Source organism: Pinus tabuliformis, chromosome X (genome assembly GCF_031772625.1).
Source record: "Pinus tabuliformis cultivar Carrire ecotype Pingquan chromosome X, CPIR1, whole genome shotgun sequence".
NCBI lineage: Eukaryota > Viridiplantae > Streptophyta > Pinopsida > Pinales > Pinaceae > Pinus > Pinus tabuliformis.
The window spans coordinates 908,873,112-908,893,214 of record NC_142308.1 but is presented as its reverse complement, the minus strand read 5'-3'; positions in this window follow the sequence as shown (position 1 = coordinate 908,893,214).

Below are 20,103 nucleotides of genomic sequence, written 5' to 3'. Positions count from 1 at the left end.
GGCAGTCAAGGTAGCAGCTTCCTCCCTCTCAGTTGGTTCATGAGACAATCTTGGAGATTCCTCCCTTTCCTTGGTTTGTTCCTCAAGGATTTCTTCTTCCTCCTATTCTTTCTCTTCACTTTTCTCCTCTTCTCTATTTATGCCTGCTCTTCTTCCTCTGGTTCTTCTCCTTCTTCTTCAAGTTCTTCCTCTTCCTCCTTAGATTCTTCTTCTTATTCTTCTTCTTCTTCCTCATGTTCTTCTTCTTCTTCTTCTTCTTCTTCTTCAACACTAGAGGTGTTGTCCCTATCATACTCAAGGGATTGTATATCAATTAAAGCCTCTCTATCCATGTCTCTGAATGTGGACCATTGAATGGGGATTCTGATATGGCTCAGGGCATCCTCTAGTATTAGCTTAATAAGTCCATGGTGGGGCAATTGCTAATGTTTTACTTCTTGGACTTTTAGGCTGATGTCTATTATTCATTGCAGTGGGAAGTAGCGTATGATGAGTCTTCTGTCATTAGATATCTCCTCTCCAAATCTCAACTCATGTAGGACCCTAAATTGATAGCCATATACTATACTAAGCCTCCCTTCAAAAGAGATATATTTGATAATATGATAACTTACGTCATTCCAAGGGTAGGGAAGGATTTCCCTCCTTATCCCATTTTTATCCTCAATTGGCTCTTCATCCCTTAATAGTTCTTCTTTGCAAACATTCTTGCAGCCTTATCCTCCTTTCTTCGTGGCATTGCTTGAGGAAGTGTAGTGATTATGCTAATTACTTCAGGAGTAACTGTAATTGACAGTCCTCTTACCACCATGGTAACAGTGATCCTAGCCTAAGGGTTAAGTGCCGTGGAAAAATATTGAGCTACATCATCATCATATCCTCTTAGTAGCTCAAATAATCCCAAACAGTTATGTCGTTTGAATATTTCTACCGTTGGGGGATGGAGGTGTATTTTGGATGTCTTTATGGGTTCCCTTTTGTTAAACCCTCCTATCATTTTCCTGTTCTGGTTGGCTGACTGTAAGGAGTCTAGTGGGCTTATCTTTAGTTACTAGGGTGACTGAGGGTGGTGGATGACTGCAATTTTCCTATATCTCCACACAAATTTTCAACCTGTTCACAATTCTCTTTTAAAAAAACCTCAGGCCCACTATTTTTACTTAAAGAAACAATTTTTTTCTGTTCCTAGCTACCAATTCAAAGCATAGGAGATATGGGCCACCTACCTTTCACTGTACTACTTTGGATGAGGATAATTTCTGAGCAGTTTGACCCTATGCATCTCCTTTTAGCATTCTCTGTGAATGTCCATTGTCTCCTATATCTCCCTGTGTTTCTTGTAGTTGTTGTTTGTTGTAGGGTGGTTGAAATACGTTTGCCTCCTTGATGGCTCTACAAGGTGGTCCCAACCATCTTCGATCTCAAAATGAACAAATGGTGCATGAGATTTTGGAATATTTTCTTTTTATGGTCGATTCCTTGGAGCGTTGTATTGGCTGGCAGTGTATGGGATTTCCTCTTATGGACCGTTGGCCCATCGTTAGCTATCATGCATCCTCTCCTCGTAATCATCACCCACTCTCCCACAACTTCACTCGAACACATTTTTAACTCATTCCTCTTTGATGTGATGGTGCCATGTGTCAGGTTGACTAGGAGTTTACTTTTTGTTTTCGAGTTGAGGGTGGCCAAGTTAACTGGCCACCTCCATCTTATAAAATTGACTTATTTCATTTTCCCACACTTTTACTATATCGTACCTAAGGAAGAACTCGGATGAGGTACCATACTCGTTCCTTCCTTTTCCTGGCTACCGCATGTTGGAGGATGGCTCTGTTGTGCTTTTTTGTTCAGGTAAGTGCTTTTCCTTTGATCTTTTTTTGTATATTTCTTCCTATTGATGTGGTTGTCCTCTTTGTTGCTGGGTGCACTTGCTTGGTCTTATTGCTGCTGTTGTTGAGCTTTTGGATGGGAGTCACAGTGTTTATAGGGGTGCTAGAGATCCTTATTTTCCTTGGTGCTGAAGGAGAGTGCATGGAGAGTTGCTTCTGTGAGAGCACAGGCTGCTACAGGGTTTCTTGTAATTACTACAGGAAACCTGTAGCTGCCTTTTTCATAAGATTTTTCAAATTTTTTTTTTCTTGGAGGAGGAATAGGTGGTGATGTAGGAGTGGAAGGGGTGGAAATGGGGGAGATGGAGTGGTAGGCGAGTGAGGCAAATGATGGTATGGCCCTTGCAATTTTCTATTATATATATAATTTTTTCTTTTGAGTGGTTTTTGATGGACACAGAGGGTGGTATGGTCATGAGTTGGTAGTGGGTGAGAGGTGGTGAGGTGTATGGTCCCCTATTTCAACCCAGAACAGGCCTACATCATCATTTCTCAACAGGAATTCCATTCCTGTAGAGTTTCAGGACATCCTGTAGTACTACAAGAAATCTTGTAGAAGTCAAAAAATTGCCTGCAAACTGGTTTTTGATACTTTGAAATGAGGACGGATGATGGAGACATGGTAGGCATGGGATATATGAAGTGAATGAAGGAAGAATGGGGTGTTTCTTGGTTTTCTGTCCTTTGAACTTGGTGTCCTCTATTTCTGTTAAAATCCTACAAAAATCACAAAAAATTAATAGTGGGCAGGTTTGAAGTCCCTGCCATGTTAAATTTTCTTTTTTCACTCTTGGGCTGCCTCAAGGAGGTTTTCAACCCAAAAATCTGGTCTCAGGTGCCTCATAGAGGTTTTCACCTAAGTCCCTTATTCTTTTTTTTACTCCATTTTTGTCCAAAAATAAAACAATCTTCAAAAATTTGGTGATCTGGAAGCTAAAAGACTTCCAAGCACATTCACTTCCTTACTAATGGTACTGATAAACTCTTCCCTTGATAGAGGTATTTTATAGGCTTCCAATCTGTATTGATTGAACAACAAGGGGATACCTTCTTCATCAATGGTACTTACTTGCACAACCACTTTCATGGAACTTCTCTATCCGATATGGGCCCAACCACTTGGTCATCAATTTTCCTTTGAAGTCCTTGAACCCGGAGTCATATAGGAGAGCCCAATCACCTTATTGAAAAAAATTTTCTTTGATATTTTTTTCATGCCAAACCTTTCTTTGTACTTGAGCCACCTCTGTGTGTAGGAGGGTTTGCATCTTGAATTCATTTAACCATTGAGTTGGAACAACCTCTCTTGATGTGTCGTTGTAACATCCAAATCCAACTGTGGTGCCATTCTCAAAGTGTTGTACTCAAACTCAATGGAAATGAGGGACTTCTTCCCATATACCAAATCATAAGGGGTGAAACCATTGGTTGTCTTCTAGGTTGTATTATAGGCCCAAGTGGTCTCCACTAGTTTGTCAGCCCAATCTTTTCTACTGCTGCTCATAACCTTTGTGATAATGCTTTCCAAATCTCTGTTGGTAACCTCTACTTGTCCATTGGTCTGAGGATGGTAAGAGGTTGAGTTCATGTGCTTGATATTATGTTGACTCAATAGACTCTCAATCAGGTTTGAGGTGAGTTGATCACCCTGATCAATGAATAGGTCTATGGGGTACCCAAACTTGTAAAACACATTCTCCCTTAAGAACCCAACCACTTTCTCTTCGGTTACTACCTTGACAGCCTTGGTTTTAACCCACCTTTTCTAGTAATTAGTGCACATAGTTATGTAGTTTTTCTACCCTGACGGTGGATCAATGGGCCCAGTGAAATCCATGCCCCACTTTTCAAATGGATCAAGATTCACTTGAGGTTGCAAAGGAATTTCATCCATGGGAGTAGGTTTCCCCATTCTTTGGCACTAGTCACATCCACTGGTATATCTTCTTGCATCTTGGTGGAGAGTGGGCTAGTAGTAGCTAGCTTGTAGTACCTTTAAGGTTGTCCTCTTGGATACAAAGTGAACTACACAAGGCCCATCATGACAGGCCAAAAGAATGTCAAAATTTTCCTCCTCCCTGACACATATCCTCAAAATCTGATCTGGCCCTAGATTGAAGAGATTGCCCCCAATCTAAGTGAATAGTGCTCTCTTTATTATAATTCTTTTCTTTTCCTTGGAGGAACTATGCAACCACTAAGTAGTTGGCTATGTTAGCAAACCATGTAGAGAGAACTGAAATAGTGAATAAATTCTCATCTGGCAACTAATCATCAACCATTCCTTCCTCACCCGTAGGTAAAGAAAGTCTAGACAAAAAATCTGCAACTGCATTTTCTCTACCAGGCTTATCAATGGTAGTTAGATCAAACTTTTGTAACAAAAGAAACCATCTAATATGTTATGAAACCAGCTCACAAAAAGATAGAAAATATAGATAAACGCCTTCAAATAAGCCTCTTCAAGGGGGAAACCTCCTTTACATTACACAAATGAACAATTCTTGGATGATACAAATGACAAGACCTCCTTTCTATATATAGGAGTCTAAGGGGTCATAATATAATCAGATCTGTCCTAACAATAATAATGTAAGGGCACAATAATAACAATAGTGGGCTTCTATGGGGCACAATAATAACAATATGGGGACTACATGGCACAACAATATAATAAGGGGGTTGTACTAATAACAATAAGGGGTTACACTAGTAGTATAGGGACCTAAAATGCCCCTCTCCTTCAAAAAGTGTTCTCCTCAAAGCTTGAGTAGTTCTTGATGCTTCTGTATAAAATTATCATCCTTCCATGTGGAGTCTTCTGCAGGTAAGTTCTTCCACTTGATGAGATGCTCTGAAATTGATCGATTTCGTATCTGTCGACTTCTTGGTTCTGTGAATGCTTCAGGTTCAAATATGATTTTTCCTTCCTTGTCAAGTTCTCACAATATTTTTGGAACTAGAATCTTCGACAATTTTTTAATGAGTTCCCACCCTTCTTCGCCATTCTTCCATTCATCCCTTGCTTTGCTTATCAAATTTGGTTGGATAATAGAAATACCAAATGTTATGAAACCAACTCACAAAAAGATAGAAAAGATAGATAAACGCCTTCAAAATAAGCCTCTTTGAGGGTGCAACCTCCTTTACATTACACAAATGAACAATTCTTGGATGATACAAATGACAAGACCTCCTTTCTATATATAGGAGTCTAAGGGGTCATAATATAATCAGAGCCAACCTAACAATAATAATGTAAGGGCACAATAATAACAATATGGGGACTACATGGGCACAACAATATAATAAGGGGGTTGTACTAATAACAATAAGGGGCTAACAATAATAATGTAAGGGCACAATAATAAAAATAGTGGGCTTCTATGGGGCACAATAATAACAATATGGGGACTACATGGGCACAACAATATAATAAGGGGGTTGTACTAATGACAATAAGGGGTTACACTAGTAGTATAGGGACCTAACATAATAATTATGGCATTCACATCAGGCTTTTTCATCAAATATTTAATAGCAACATGGTCAATATGTAAAAAGGTCTGGTAAATAGTGATGTAATGTCTAAATTTATTCAAGGAATGGACAATAGCTAGTAGCTCTTTTGCAATCATAGTATAGTTCAATTCAGTCTTGGACAGATTTTTGCTAATGAATTAAATGGCATAAGGTAACTTGTCATCTATCTCGCCTAGAGATGCTCCTATCACTTTCTCAGAGGCATCATCATTGATGTGGAAAGGAAGAGCCCAATTTTTGCCTCAGAATATAAGTGCAGTAGTCAACTTGTCCTTTAGGGTTTCTAGGGCCTCTTGGCAGCTTTCTGACCAGAAACATTTAGAGTCCTTGGCCAATAGTCGAAACAAAGGTGAGGCTACATTGTTGAAGTCCTTTATGAATCTCCTATAGCATTCAGAAAGCCAAAGAAACTTGTGACATCCCTCTGCTTCTGAGGAGTAGGGACCCTCTTTATGATATAAATTTTATTTGGGTCCACTTGTAGTCCTTCTTGGGATATCGAGTGACCTATAACAATCCCTCCATTAATCAAGAACTCATACTTCTCAGGTCTAAGGGATAAGTTCATTTCAATGCATTTTTTAATACTTTCCCCAATTTAGAGAGAGCCTCCAGGAAATCACACCCACAAGGGGTGAAATCATCCAGATAAGTTTCCACAGATTCATGGACTAGCTTTACAAAGATGCTCAAGACTGCCCTCTAAAAAGTGGTTGAGGGATTGCATAATCCAAAAGGAAGGACCCTATAACTAAAGGTACCCGAAGGACAAGTGAAGATGGTTTTATCTTGGTCCTCTGGGCTGATCTGGATCTGATTGTAACCACTGAATCCATCTAGGAAAGAGAAGAACTTCTTTCCTGCAAGACCATCTAATACTTGGTCAATTAAAGGTAGAGGGAAATAATCTTCTTTTGTGGCTTTGTTTGGCTCTCGGTAGTCCAAAAAGATTCTCCATTTCTAATTCTTCTTTGGGACCAAAACCAGAGGAGACAGCCACTCACTATATGATATGGGGTAAATGAACCCCACATCCAACAACTTCTACAGTTCTTCTTTAACTATATCTTTGTGGGTTGGATTCATTATCCTACGAGGTTGGCGCAATGGCTTGCAACCTTCCTTGATGTAAATGTGGTGAGTATACACCCAAGGGTTCACTCCCTTCATTTCCTTATAACTCAAGGTAAAGGCATCTAGATGCTCTCTTAGCATGTCACATAGCTCCTTTTCTTGATGTGTAGAGAGGGATTGATTTTCAATGTTCTTTCTAGACCAAATTCTATCATATTGACATGAGTAGGAATTTTGTTAGCTAGGCACAAATCAGTCCAAGGGTAATCTTCAACATTCTTTACTAACTCATCAAGAGACATGGTGTTGGGGGACTGATTCTAGAGGATTTGATCAATCAGGTCATCTTCATCAGGCTGCCCCCCTTCTATAATAGAATCTAGGGTACAGATTGGGTAAGAGGTGGTAGAGTAGACTTCATCTTCCTCCTCCTCTTCCAACCATAAAGGTAAGTCATGCTCTAGAGATGGTTGAGCAGGAGGGTATACGACCAATTTTTTGGACAAATGGCCACTTTTAATGGTCATATTCCCAACCCTGCAACTTATGTAAGCATCAATAGTGCCTAACCATGGCCTTCGAACTTGGTCTTAGGTTGGATAACTAAGAAGTCATCAGGGTATTCCTAGTAATCAATGGAGACCAACACATCCTCAACAACTCCCTTAGGAGGTATTATGGATCTGTTTGCAAGATGCAAGACTGTTGTGGTCTTCCTTAATGATCCTTGGAGATTCAGTTTACGCATAGTCTCATTAGTCATCACATTGATGGCAGCCCCAAGATCGATCAAGGTATGGGGGACAATGATACCATCGATGTGCGCATCTACCCCAGGACTTCTAGGATCTAGATACTTCAGGAAAATAAGTCACCCCAACATTAAGTCAGACAACTATCCAATGACATTAATGGTAGGGGTGTCTTTCTTTCACCTCCCAGGTTGTTAGAAGCATTTATCCTTGATTAACTTGTTATATATGGGGACATCCTTGATAGCTTAGAGGAGTGGGATTTTAACACATTTTTTTTTCAATTCACCCAAAAGTTCAGTCTCTTCTTGGATGTGCTAGATAGGATGGATTAATCTCTCAGGAAAAGGAGGTGGATTGGCTTGAGGAACACTCTCCTCATTTTCCTCTTCAAGCTCCTCAGGTGGAGACAAAAGTTGATTATCTGGAAGCACTCTTCCAAACCTAAGGTTTATTTATTGAATTTCCATAGCATAGGTAGGGTAAGATATCTCCCCACTATAGACCCATTGTGCTTGTTTATTGTTTAGGTTCGGATGTGGTTGAGCAGGCACCTGAGGTTTTTAGGTGGAGTAGGGTGAAGGAGTCGTGGTTGAGATGGAGGTGGAGGTAGTAAGGCTTGATATTGGTTGTATGGGGGCCTCCACCCCTGGAATGGTGTATTCCACTAAGGTTGTGGGGGAGCATATGGCTAAAATGATTGATTGGCACGTTGGGAATGGTATTGAGGTGCAAAAGATGAGGGAGAAGGTGTGGACCATGAAGGATGAGTAGAAGGACACCAAGGGGGAATGGATGCATTCTGGTTAGTGTTTTAATATGAATAGGACACCCCTTTCATGCTTTGATGGTATGGTTGAGGTCCTTGAGGCCTCCTTTGGTTGATATAGTAGAGTTGTTTTGTCACGCCTTCATTTCCTTGATACACAACTTTCAATCCAGGCAGAGAAGCGAACTTGTCTGTGGAGTGGTTCTACTCACAGACTGAGCAGGTAGCTATAAGGTTCAATGGACATTCATTTCTAGGGTGCCTTCTGGTGCATCTAGGGTAAAATATAGATAAGGCTTTTTTTGTTTCCTCCTAATTCCTCTTGATCTGCATGGTGTCCATTTGCAGAGAAAGTGTATGCAAAATTTCACTCTCGAAGTCTTCCAACATGTTCCCAATTTCAGTTTTGATGGATGTGTTGGAGGAGGATGAATTGGAAAAAGCTTGACTAGACCTACCGTTCTTTCTAGTTGCCTTAGAATGATTTGAAAACTATCTTTATATCATCATAGGATAACTAGTAGATGTACCCTCTCAACAACATGTTTAGGGTTTCTAGGAGATCTTTCTTGATCCCTCTAAGAAGGACTAGCTTGAGTGATTCAAGATTGAGGGTGCATCTAGCCCTTTTGTAGCTGAGTTTAAACCTTTCCTCATAATCTTCCAAAGGCTCATCATGTCCCAAGGTCATTATAAAGATTTCCTCTTTGGTATCTTTGGACCTCCAATAATCCCTGTACTTATTGTTGAAGGCTTCTTTCATTTGAGCCTAGGTAGTGATGTTGTCCCCAGGTAAACCCATGAACCATTACAAGGCTCCATCTTTAATGGTGGATGGGAACAATTTCAACTTCCAGTCGTCAGAGGTATGATCATAAGTTCTGCATATGACAACAAACTCAAACAAAAATTTATCAGGGTCCTCTAAGGTTAAGCCATGGAAGTGAGGAAAGGAAGAGGGGCTTATGTTTTTCATCCTAGCATCTCCATTAGTTTATATGATGGGAAAAGCACCCTCAGTTTTGTTTTTAGCTCCATTTTCATTTTCAATCCCATTTCTATTTTCAGGGATGGTGTAGGTTGATGGAATGGTTTCTTCTTCTTCTTCTTCTTCCCCAATAGTCTCTTCAAAGATATATGGTTGTTCGCTTAATGGGTCCTCTAGCTCATAGCCACTGAAGAAGATGGAAGGTTGGCTGTTAGATGTTGTTGGGGTATTTGGAAATTCCTAAGTTATCACTACTTCTACGAGGCATGAAAGGAGTTTTTTTTCTTTTTTAGGGTTTTTCATAACTACTTGCAGAATGGAAAGAAAGCAGGATTTGCAACTATTTGTTGAATGGAACTACTTGCAAAATGGAAAGAAAGCAAATATTACAACTATCTATTGAATGCAAAACAAAAAGGAAAGCAGGAATTGCATCTCTTTACTAAATGTTAAATGGAAAGGAAAGCATAAATCACAACTACTTAGACAAATCCCTGACAACGATGCCAAAAATTGATGAGCTCTAGTATTGCAGCAAGGATACTACAACTCCTAGGGCTACCAAATTTACTTCATCAACCTGAGGTTTGTACAAACTTGGAGGTGACAGTGTTGTATACACAGTAGATGCAATGGTCTACTCTTGTCACTTTTCAACTAGGGTGATTTAGGATTTAAGGAGGGAGATACAATCTCGTAAAATTCCTCTTGCCTGTCTACTTCAATTTCCTTCACTTAAATTAACCAAAAACTGCTCCATATCATGAAATTAATGCACATTAGGCCACATGACATAACATCTCACCTTTACCCTTCTCACTAAGAAAAATATAATAAAATATGTAAAGAAATGTGAGAAAAGTTGATTTTAATAAGCTGGAGGGTGGCATTAAGGTCCATATAATTTACCTATTGATGAGCCTCGTCAATATGACTCGATGTTCAAGGACTTCAAAGGAAAATTGATGACAAGGTGGTTAGGCTCATACTTGACAGAGAAATTCCATGACAATGGAGTTGTTCAAATTAGGACCATTGATGACGAAGGGATTCCCTTTCTTGTCAATGGATACAGATTGAAGGTTTACATAAAGCCTTTGTCTAGGGAAGAGTTCATTAGCACCATCAACAAAGAGATGAATGTGATTGGATGTGTCCTAGCTTGCAAGTCATAGAATTCTTAGATACTATTTTTATTTGTGAAAAAAATGAAAAAAAGGGAAAAAATAATAAGATTCCTATATGAAAACCTCTATGAGGCATCTGATGACAACTCTTGGGTTGAAAACCTCATGAGGCAACCCAGGAGTGAAAAAAGGAAAAAATAAAAATAAAAGATCCTTGGGTGAAAACCTCCCTTGAGGCACCCAGGGAAGACATGCAAGTTGAAAACCTCTGTTGAGGCATCCTTTGTGTCCCTAAAAAACAAAAAAAGAAAAAAAGAAGAATAATACCATGACAAGGATCTACAACCTTCCCATTAATAATTTATGTCATTTTGCAGGTTTTGAGGACAGTGGAAAATTGTAAAGCTACAAGGACAACATGCTCAATTTCCATTCCATTTTTTCCTCCATCCACTCCATAAGGTCCATGTAAACCATGTCCTTATAGCTCTCACCCATCTGCAGGGCTCAAAAATCCATTTTTAGGCCCTCTATGGTTTGCTATAGGATGTCCTGTAACTGCTACATGAAGATCCTATAGCACTATAAGATGTCCTAAAATTATATAGCAAAAAGGTTCCGATTGGAAAATCATCATACATGGCCTATCCAAGGCTAATTATAGTCCTCACAACTTCATCCAATCACTCACCCATCCTCCATTCATCCCTGGTTCAAAAAATCACCATCTCTCAAAGACAACCCTAATCCTTGTCTCATTAATTTTTTTTTCAAAAAGAAAAATATAGAGGAAATTTACTTTATTTTCACAGCCCTTCACTACTCCACCAAGGCTCTAAAATCATCCTTCAACTCCTATACTCCTTCTCACCACTCCTCTAAAGTAAAATCCCGTGAAAAATAAGAAAAAAGGGTTGTTAAAAGATCTCCTGTAACAACATGTGGCACTATTGTGATAAGCCTGAAACTTAGTTTTTCTTCCCATCAAAATTGAGGGTATGGTACCATCATCCAGAAGCACCTTTTCATTCCAATCAGGACTCCACAACAATAGTAGAAACATCTACGTTATCAACAGAGCACCTACACACATGAACAACACCAACAATGAAATACACAAGAGAACAAAAAGTATACACATGAAAAAAGACAACAAGGTAACTCCCTGAGTGGCAGCACAAGAGGTCTAACACTCTAGAAAGCATTGATCAAGCACAAGGTAGGCATAGGTATGGTAACCTCTAAGCTCCTCCCTAGGTGTAAAATAATGAAAAATGTATGAATGTCGAGGAAAGGTCTTTTTTATAAGCTAGAGGTGGTCAGTTAAGTTGGATACCCTCAGTTAGTGAACAAAAAGTGATCTATCAGTCATCATGCAATGTAGGAGTGTCACATCAGTTAAAATTAATTAAGAGGGAAGTCAAAATCAATTGAGAGGGAGTTAGTGTTGATTATGAGGGATGAGAGAATGATCACTATAGGTGGGCCAATGGTCCAAATGAGGAAAACTCGTACTACTGCCATCCATCACAATGCTTTGAGCCCTACCCACAAATAGCATAAACCTCACACTTTCTTGCATTTTCTCTTATTCCAAAATTAGTTATGGTAGGGTTGAGTTTGGGAAACTATTGAGAGAGTCAAACCCTACCGAGTCATTTCTACAGGAAACAACTACAAAAAGTTCAAGAGGCTACATGAAGCCTCCAAGGGTGCAAGAATAGTGCCTAGGGTTGATTTGGTCTTCAATTATCATTCCACTAGGCCTTATCATGAAAAGTAAGTGGCCCCTCTCATTCTTGTGTGCATGATTTACATGTTGGTGCACCTTGAAATATCTTAGTAATTATAATAATCTTGTGGATTAAAAGCGTTTTGCCTTGCTATAAAATACAATGGATATACATAATTTTCATCAACTAGATGTTCCACCCCTTTGTTCCCTTTGAATTCATATTGGAGCTATCATAGAAGAAAACCCTACTACACCTAATTGAAAACAGAGAAGAATATGGGACGGGGATTCAATAAGAGAGAGCCTATAGATACTAAGAGAATTCACCTTCATTCGTCTGTAGTAGACATTTTCAGGAGGCATCAATGGTTAGGTTTCTTTGAGCTGCTAAAAGGATATGATGATGATATCACTTATGAGTTTTCCAAGGCCATAAACCCTCAGGAAGAACCAATGCTTGTTATAGCAAAATTTACCACTCTTGGTAGATCTGATTCTCTGATTATGGCCTAGGACAACCCTTCCTTCCAGACTTGGTCCAAAGTCTAAAAAATTGTGTTTTATTCCCTATATGCTACTTTTCCCTGTGATAAAAGCGTATACGCATGGGGTAGCAGATACCCAACCCGGGTACATATGTTAAAACACTTTAAAAAAATTAATTAAATTTCTTTAATTTCGGGTGGAGTTCATGGGTTTTACCTGTTACTCACCTCCTATTTCCCATGGCCTAACTGTTTCCCAACTGAAAAAACTAATTTGGAGAAATATAAATAAATCTCCATGGGAATGCCTTAAGGGAGAAGATATGAGATATTGATACTATAGTGAGATTATCCCTAATTGAGTTTGACGAATCCCTATGCATTCTGCACTCCCTAAAGCTTTAGGAAACCCTTGTTTCCCTGTTGCAAATATCCTTCATCTTGCTTAAGATATCCTTGTATTGGTGATGGAGGAAGATTACTGAAGGCCGGGAAAGGACAGATCAGGAGGATGGTTCCGCTTAGAGTCAGAGAAGGACTCAGGTCATATTTCTCCACTTTACTTATAGTTAACTTCAACAAAAGGAATGTTGTTCTGTTTCCGATATTAAATGTGTTTATGCATCAAGTTATGTAGTAATTCATTTATGAATATTATATTGATGTATAATTGGTCATTCATTTATATGATTTAAGGTTAATATCATGAACATGCTTTATGTTTCTACTATTGTACATGTTCCATTTGAATCATTTTTATGTTTCAAGAATATCAGGAGAAGCTGAGGGTTTTCACCCTACGCGATCTATCCAAATGTAGGACATTCAGGTAAGGACACTCCTGCACAGTTCAGTAGAAAAGCATTTAGGTTGATTGCTTGAGGATTCCATGTTGTGGTTTGCCCTATGCTATGTTGGGGTTCTCAACCCAAAGCCCTAGGGTGGTCTCACCTGGAACAGAATTGGTAACTCCACTGGGGATAACAATCATGTTATTCTTGGTTTGAGTTGTTTGTTCTCAATCAGGATTTAGTTTCTTGATTGCTTGCTTTTGCAATATTGTTTGCTCCATCAGTGTCCCAGGCTTCAAGTCTGATGTTCTTGATCAGACCTTGATTTTTGTTTTTCCTAATTAAGCTTTGTATACATTGTTTCCTTTGATTACAGTAGTGTATACATGCAGGTTTCTTTAAAGCAAACTCGCGTATATGTGAGTTTCCTGTATTAGAAATGCGTGTGCATGCTTCTGTGTCTTTACACAGTCGCATATGCAATTTTTTAAATTGTTTTTTCAAATCTTTCTGCTCAGTTAGGTCTACTGCCTGGTGATTTATGTTGTTGTATGGTCATCTACTGTCTAGAGAACTCAGTTTTCCTGCAATCTTTCTTTTTCAAAATCTCCTTCTCACTGAAAAGATTTGGCCTAGGATTGCTTCTTAAGCAATTTTGTAGTTTTTATCTTGAGTTCAAGGCTTCGTTTTGAAGTTCTTGGTTGTTCTGGACTTCTAGAACAGGAAATTGTTTTCAATTTCATTTTCAGCTTGGATTTCAAGTTCCCTTGCTTTTCTTTCCCTTGTTTGGTGGCCTAGTTTATTTTCTTGCCATTTTGAGAGTCTTTTTGACAAGTTTTAAAGTATTTCTTTCTTGGCATTTTTGTTAGTTTGTTGAAATCTTTTGCTGCTATTTGGATCAATTTGTGCAAGTTTGTAGTCTTTTTTGTTCAAGTTTCATTCATTTTTGAGTTTATAACTTGCGAGATTGAAAGACTCCTTGTGCTTATTTATTGATCTTTCGAGTTTTAGTAGTACTTTTGTGACCTCAAAAAGTTGCTTTGTTTCCTTAAAATAAAAATCACAAAAACATTGTTTTTGTTTTCTTTTTCCAAGCTTTTGGTTTATGGTTTCTTTCGTTTTATTGTTGAAAATAAAATTGTGATCTTTTGCAATTTTTTTATGCTTTCTTTGAAGAGATATTTTTGTTCAATTTTTTTCCCTCTTCATTTTTAAGTTAGATTATTGTCTCTATAAAGAATTGCACTTGCTTATGAGTGTTGTTTAGGATCTTGCATCATCATTTTGACTTGCATTAGGTTAGTTTTCATCTTAAGGCATTCTTAGTCCTTTTTAGTTTTTGGGTGTGTGTGGATTGTTTCAGAAAAGAAAAGAAAAATATTTTTCTTATATATAGGATTTTGTAGAACCCAAGTAGAAATCACTCTTCATCGAAGAAAATGACTGCATTCATATAGTTAGTTTTCTATTGGTTTCTTTTTCAACATAAAAACATCATCAGTTTCACTTTCATAATTCCCCCTGACTTAAACAACTATATAAAATCAAGTGATTAATAAAACGAACTAGAAATTTTATTGTTGTCATTAGCAAACACTAACAAGTTTAGGTTCATTAGGGCCTTGGATTAGGTGATTGGAGAGTTAACTCTCCAAGGCTGCTCAAATTACAAAACTTATAAGTTGAATAAAGAGAGAAACCCAATATCGTTAGAAAGACTAGGAAAGCTCCGTGACTGGGAGTTAAGCACGAGGGAGAGTGAAGAAAAGGAAGAGAGATACTCCCTCTCCTACTTATTGGATCCCGCTTCACAACTGTTCTGCCTGAATTTTGATATGAGTTGGTATCCATAGTTTCCTTTCCTAGGGATAGCATAGGTGGATGTGGAGGGAATCTCATGGCACCTGAGGCTAACATTGTATCACGTTCAACAATACTTTTGGAGGGTACCCTTGCAAAGCTTGAGTTCTTGCACTGGAAAAGGCTGTTGTCTGGAGGTCAGCGTAACTGCTTCTCATAACTTCACTAGTAGGCCTCGGGTGTAATTACCCCAGTCTATTTTCGGAAGGCCCTTGATTTTGGCTTTCTTGTATTTAGTGTCTGGTCCTAATCATCTAGAGTGGAAATACTTGAAAGTTGTTTGATTGCTTGTATCTTTAGGGACTTTTAGAGAGTGCTCTTTGCTCCTAATTAGACTAGCTTTAAAAGTTTTTGAGTCTTTAAGTATATTTCTTAAAAATAATTCAAAGTGGCTGATCAACTAGATCGTCGGTCTAGGAGGCTTCGTGGGCTATCACCTACGAGTCCTAAGCCTTCTCCTCGAAGGCATAGGAGAAGAAATTCCAGTGGTTTTCAACCAGTGGTAGCAGGTGCATTGGAGATTGATCCTCTGGTTGGAGTCATTGATTCACAAGATAGACCTAGTACAAGTAGAGAGTTAGAGAGGAACACTCCAGTTCTTTCTCGAGTCCTCTTCTAGTCGGAAGACAATATTGAGGTTGAAGATATTTCAAAGTCTATTGCGACTCCTAATTCTTCTCTTCCTCCTAATCGTCCGTACGTTTTATTATAAGTTGGAACTCTGACCAACAGGCCTTCAAGCCCAGGTTTACATCGATCTTTTCCTTCAATGACCACTACTGGAAGCATGGCATCCATGACAAGTGCCACGAGTATGCAGACTCCTGTATCTATACAAGGAGGAGGAACAATGTCTATACCTTATGTTACTCCTAGCACTACTATATTTGGTTCTACTTCCATTCCATCTTCAAGTGGAAGTTCTCAAGCTGTTGCCTCTAGCATTGAATTTTTCCCTTTTGGAATGCCTACTAGTGTGATTCCATCAGTTCCATTGAGTATTCCATCAGTCACCTCCACATCCATGGCAAGTGTATCATCTTCTTTTCAGGGTTTCCCATTTAGGGGTGGTCATATACCACATTCCAACCCAACTGTGGGATCAATTCCTTTTTCCTTTACAGGTCAAAGTTATAATCCATTTCAAAGTTGGACAAACCTTGCGGTTAGTGGGTTAGGAGCGAGGAATTAATATTATTTCAGCCAACAAGGGAATATGTCGTATTCCTCTTTCAATTCTTTCCATAATTTTTCTCCCTATGGTAATGCATGGAATCCTTATTAGGGGCTCTCTGCTCCTTTTAACACTTCTTTAGGGGGTAACTTTACTAGTTACGAAGGTTTTTCGACAGGAGTTGGTCAAACTCCAAATTTTTCTAGACCACAAGGGGCTCCTTACGGTTCAGTTCAGTCTATGAGTTACTTCAGGCAACCTGGGGCCTTCATAAATCCAGGCCATTCTTTCCAGAACATTGGGAGTTTCACCCACACCGGGTGGAATCCTCAAGGTCGCCACGTCTCCCTTTTCTGGCAATGGTAAACTTTCTATATCTCTCTAAATTGACTGATGATCCGATTAGGTATAACCTGATTTGGCCTTCAGTGCCAACCAAACTTCCCTCTAATATAACAAAATTCGAGGGGAAGGCTGGTGAAGATCTGGGTGAACACGTAACCACTTTCCACTTATGGTGTTCGTCCAACTCCCTGATAGATGATTCAATCATGTTGAGATTATTTCAACAAACCTTAACTGGAAATGTGGCTAAGTGGTACATAGAATTTCCAGGGGGAACCTTCACTTCTTTCGATTATTTGGCTACTATATTTTTAAACCATTTCCAATTGCCTATCCGATATGATGTCGGACCTGATATTCTGGCTAATTTCCAATAGGATTACGCAACGCACATTTTGGATCATATCTAAGAATGGAGGTGAAGGAAGAGGCTCATTAAATCCGATATCCCATAAGAATTCCTTCTTGACTGCTTTATTAAATCATTACAACTTGATATCTCTAAGGACGTGTCCCTTTCTAGTGTTTCACTGAAGAGCAGGCTATTTTCAAGGCCCATCAGTTAGAACTGATCTATTCTCAGTCTGGGGTTCTTTAAAAAATTATACCTGATGCTCATAGACCTAAGGTGGATATAGCCAAACCAAAATCAGGTCCCCACACTAACGGGTTAGTCAGATCAATTGATGTTAACACGGTTAACCTGCTGAATCAATTGCAACAGTTGTCTTTACAAATTGCTTCCTCTATGTAGGCATCATCGTCTACATTTACACCCTCTCAACCTACATCTATAAACATCGTCCAAACTTCTAACCCCAAAGGAAACCAATAATTCGATGGGAAGAAGAAAGGACGTGGTAGGAAGAAGAACCAAGATGGGAAGGTCAATGCAAACAAACCTGGTAATGATGCTAGAGGGGGTAGAAAAGAGTCCAAGAAAAAGGTAAAATTTCCATGAAAGTTATGAAATGGAGATCATTTGACTCATCTCTGCCCTAAGATCCAAGACGCTCAATGCTTATTAGCACAGTAAGGTTCTTTTAGCTCCTAGGCTCTTCTCACTAACCCTTTTCCCCAAGGGCAGCAATTACTTTCTGGCGTGAACTTGAAGGCTGGTACCCCCAGAGGGGGCAACCAGGAAGGGGATAATTCATCAAATGTCTTCATGATGAGCTTGCATATCGACATCGCTATGCGATTTCATGATTATGGTGAATCGGAATCATTTAAGACTAAGTCTGCTTTTGATGCCTCAGAACCGCTCCATATTGAGAGGCCCTCTGTTGAGTCTATACCTCGGATGTCGAAAGGCTCCGCAAAATGCTCGGCCATTAACCCTAATGCTAGGGCAGCCTAGAACTACTTGATTGTAGAAGATATGGCTGAGAGTCCTTATGTTATGTCAGCAATAGAGGTACTCTAGTCGTGCCTTGCTCAGAGGAGTGCTTTTCTCTTGGAAATCAGAGTAGTAGATCCAAATTTTTTTCTTGTGCTCACTTTTGATATGTAAAACTTCGAAAAGAGACTTCCCCATCATATGGCTTTCTAGATAAAGTCTACATATTGAAAGACTAACATCTTTTTAACCGTTATAGATGAGGGAGCTTCCACATGTGCGATGTCCATGTCATGTTGGAAGGCCATTGGATCACCTCAAGCTATTCCTTCACCGACTCTATTGAAGGAATTTTATGGACATTCTCATAGGCCGCACGGAATTATTCTAGCCTTTCCCATATGTGTTTGGGGAAAGGTAGTAAATATTGATGTAGAAATAGTCAATGCCAACTTGGATTAAAACCTCCTCTTAGGTAGGAATTGGGTATATCAGATGGATGCCATAGTTTCATCATTATTTCACATCCTTTGTTTTCTTCATGAGGGAAGGGTTGTAAAAGTGGATCAAATAGATTATTCTTTGGGTGAATCCCACACATATTCTGACTCTACTATTCCATTAGTGGACAATTCCAGGCAACCTATTGAGAATTTAGGATTTGGAATGTACTCTTGTTTAATGGGTGTTTTCGATCTTCCTGCTCCTTTAGATAGAATCAATGCCATTTCATCCTCCAAGGGACCTTCTCGAAGAGAGTTCTTTCGAACTCATTATTTTTCAGACCCTTGGCCTTTACCCTCATCTACGACCACATTAGATGGAGGAAAGGTAGGTGGAATGACATGTCCTATGTCTGCAACGAAAATTTCTTATTAGTCTATTGTTAATTCTGCAGACTCCCATCCTACTCCTTTCTTACCTAAGTTAGATGGAGATGTGGCTCTGACCTGGACCCTCGATTCAACTTCAGCTCAGGATTGCTTAGAGACAGTTTTAACATCTGAGGAAGAAATTATTGAAGCAATGATGGGTGTTGATAGACCATGGGATGATTTAAATCATCGTCCATATTTCCTCGCTCATTTGCTAGAAATTGAGTCAAGTTTGTCCAGTCCTTCTACTAGTGATGTTCATACAGTTTTAAACCCTTTGGCCCCAACACAATTTTCTTCCAAAGGTAACATGTCTGTCATCTCATGAACTGTACCGATGAACATCTCTAGGAATCCTAACATAATCAAAAATGTCTTCATCGGATCTGACTGTTCCCCTGAAGAAATTCAAATTTATACCGATCTCTTCAAAGAGTTCGTGATGTGTTCGCTAGGTCTTATCAGGAAATTCCTAGAATTGATCCAGCTATAGTCCAGCATGAGATCAAGACATATGAAAATGATAAACCTATTCGTCAAAAGCTTGAACCGGTCAATCCTAGAAAATAAGCAGCTATGAAAGCTAAAGTTGAAAATTTGCTCAAGGCGGGATTTATATACCCTGTTCCTCTAATAGAGTGGGTCTCTAATCGAGTCCCTGTAGACAAAAGGAAAGGAACAATCTGAGTATGTATTGACTTTAGGGACCTAAATAATGCTTGTCTGAAAGGCAATTACGCCATGCCCTTTATTGATCAAATTATTGATGAATGTGAGGGTAATGAAGATTTTTCATTCATGGATGGATTCTCTAGTTACAATCAAATTACTATTCATCCAAAAGATCAACACAAGACAACCTTTATTTGTCCTTGGGGTATGTTTGCATACAAAAATATGTCTTTTGGCCTCAAAAATGTTGGAGCCACTTTTCAGTGGGCCATGTCTTATGCTTTTCACAACATCAAACACGTTATCGAAGCATACCTGGATGATTTAGCTGCTCGTTCTTGAAAGAGAACTGATCATCCTAAGCATCTTCTGTTGGTTTTTAAGCGATGCCATTTTTATAAAATCCAGTTGAATCTAAATAAGTGCGTTTTCGCAGTCACATTAGCTCAGGTGTTAGGATTCATTGTGTCAATGAAGGGGATTCGTGTTGATCCCTTCAAGGTTGAGGCAATACTTCAGTTGCCTCCCTCGTCTTCCATACATCAACTTCAAAGTCTCCAAGGAAAAGAAAATTTCTTGAGGAGATTCATAGCCAATTATGTCGAGATCACAAAAAGAGTTATGTGTTTTCTTAAGAAAGGAGTCCCATTTTTATGGGATGATTTCGTGCAATGATATTTTG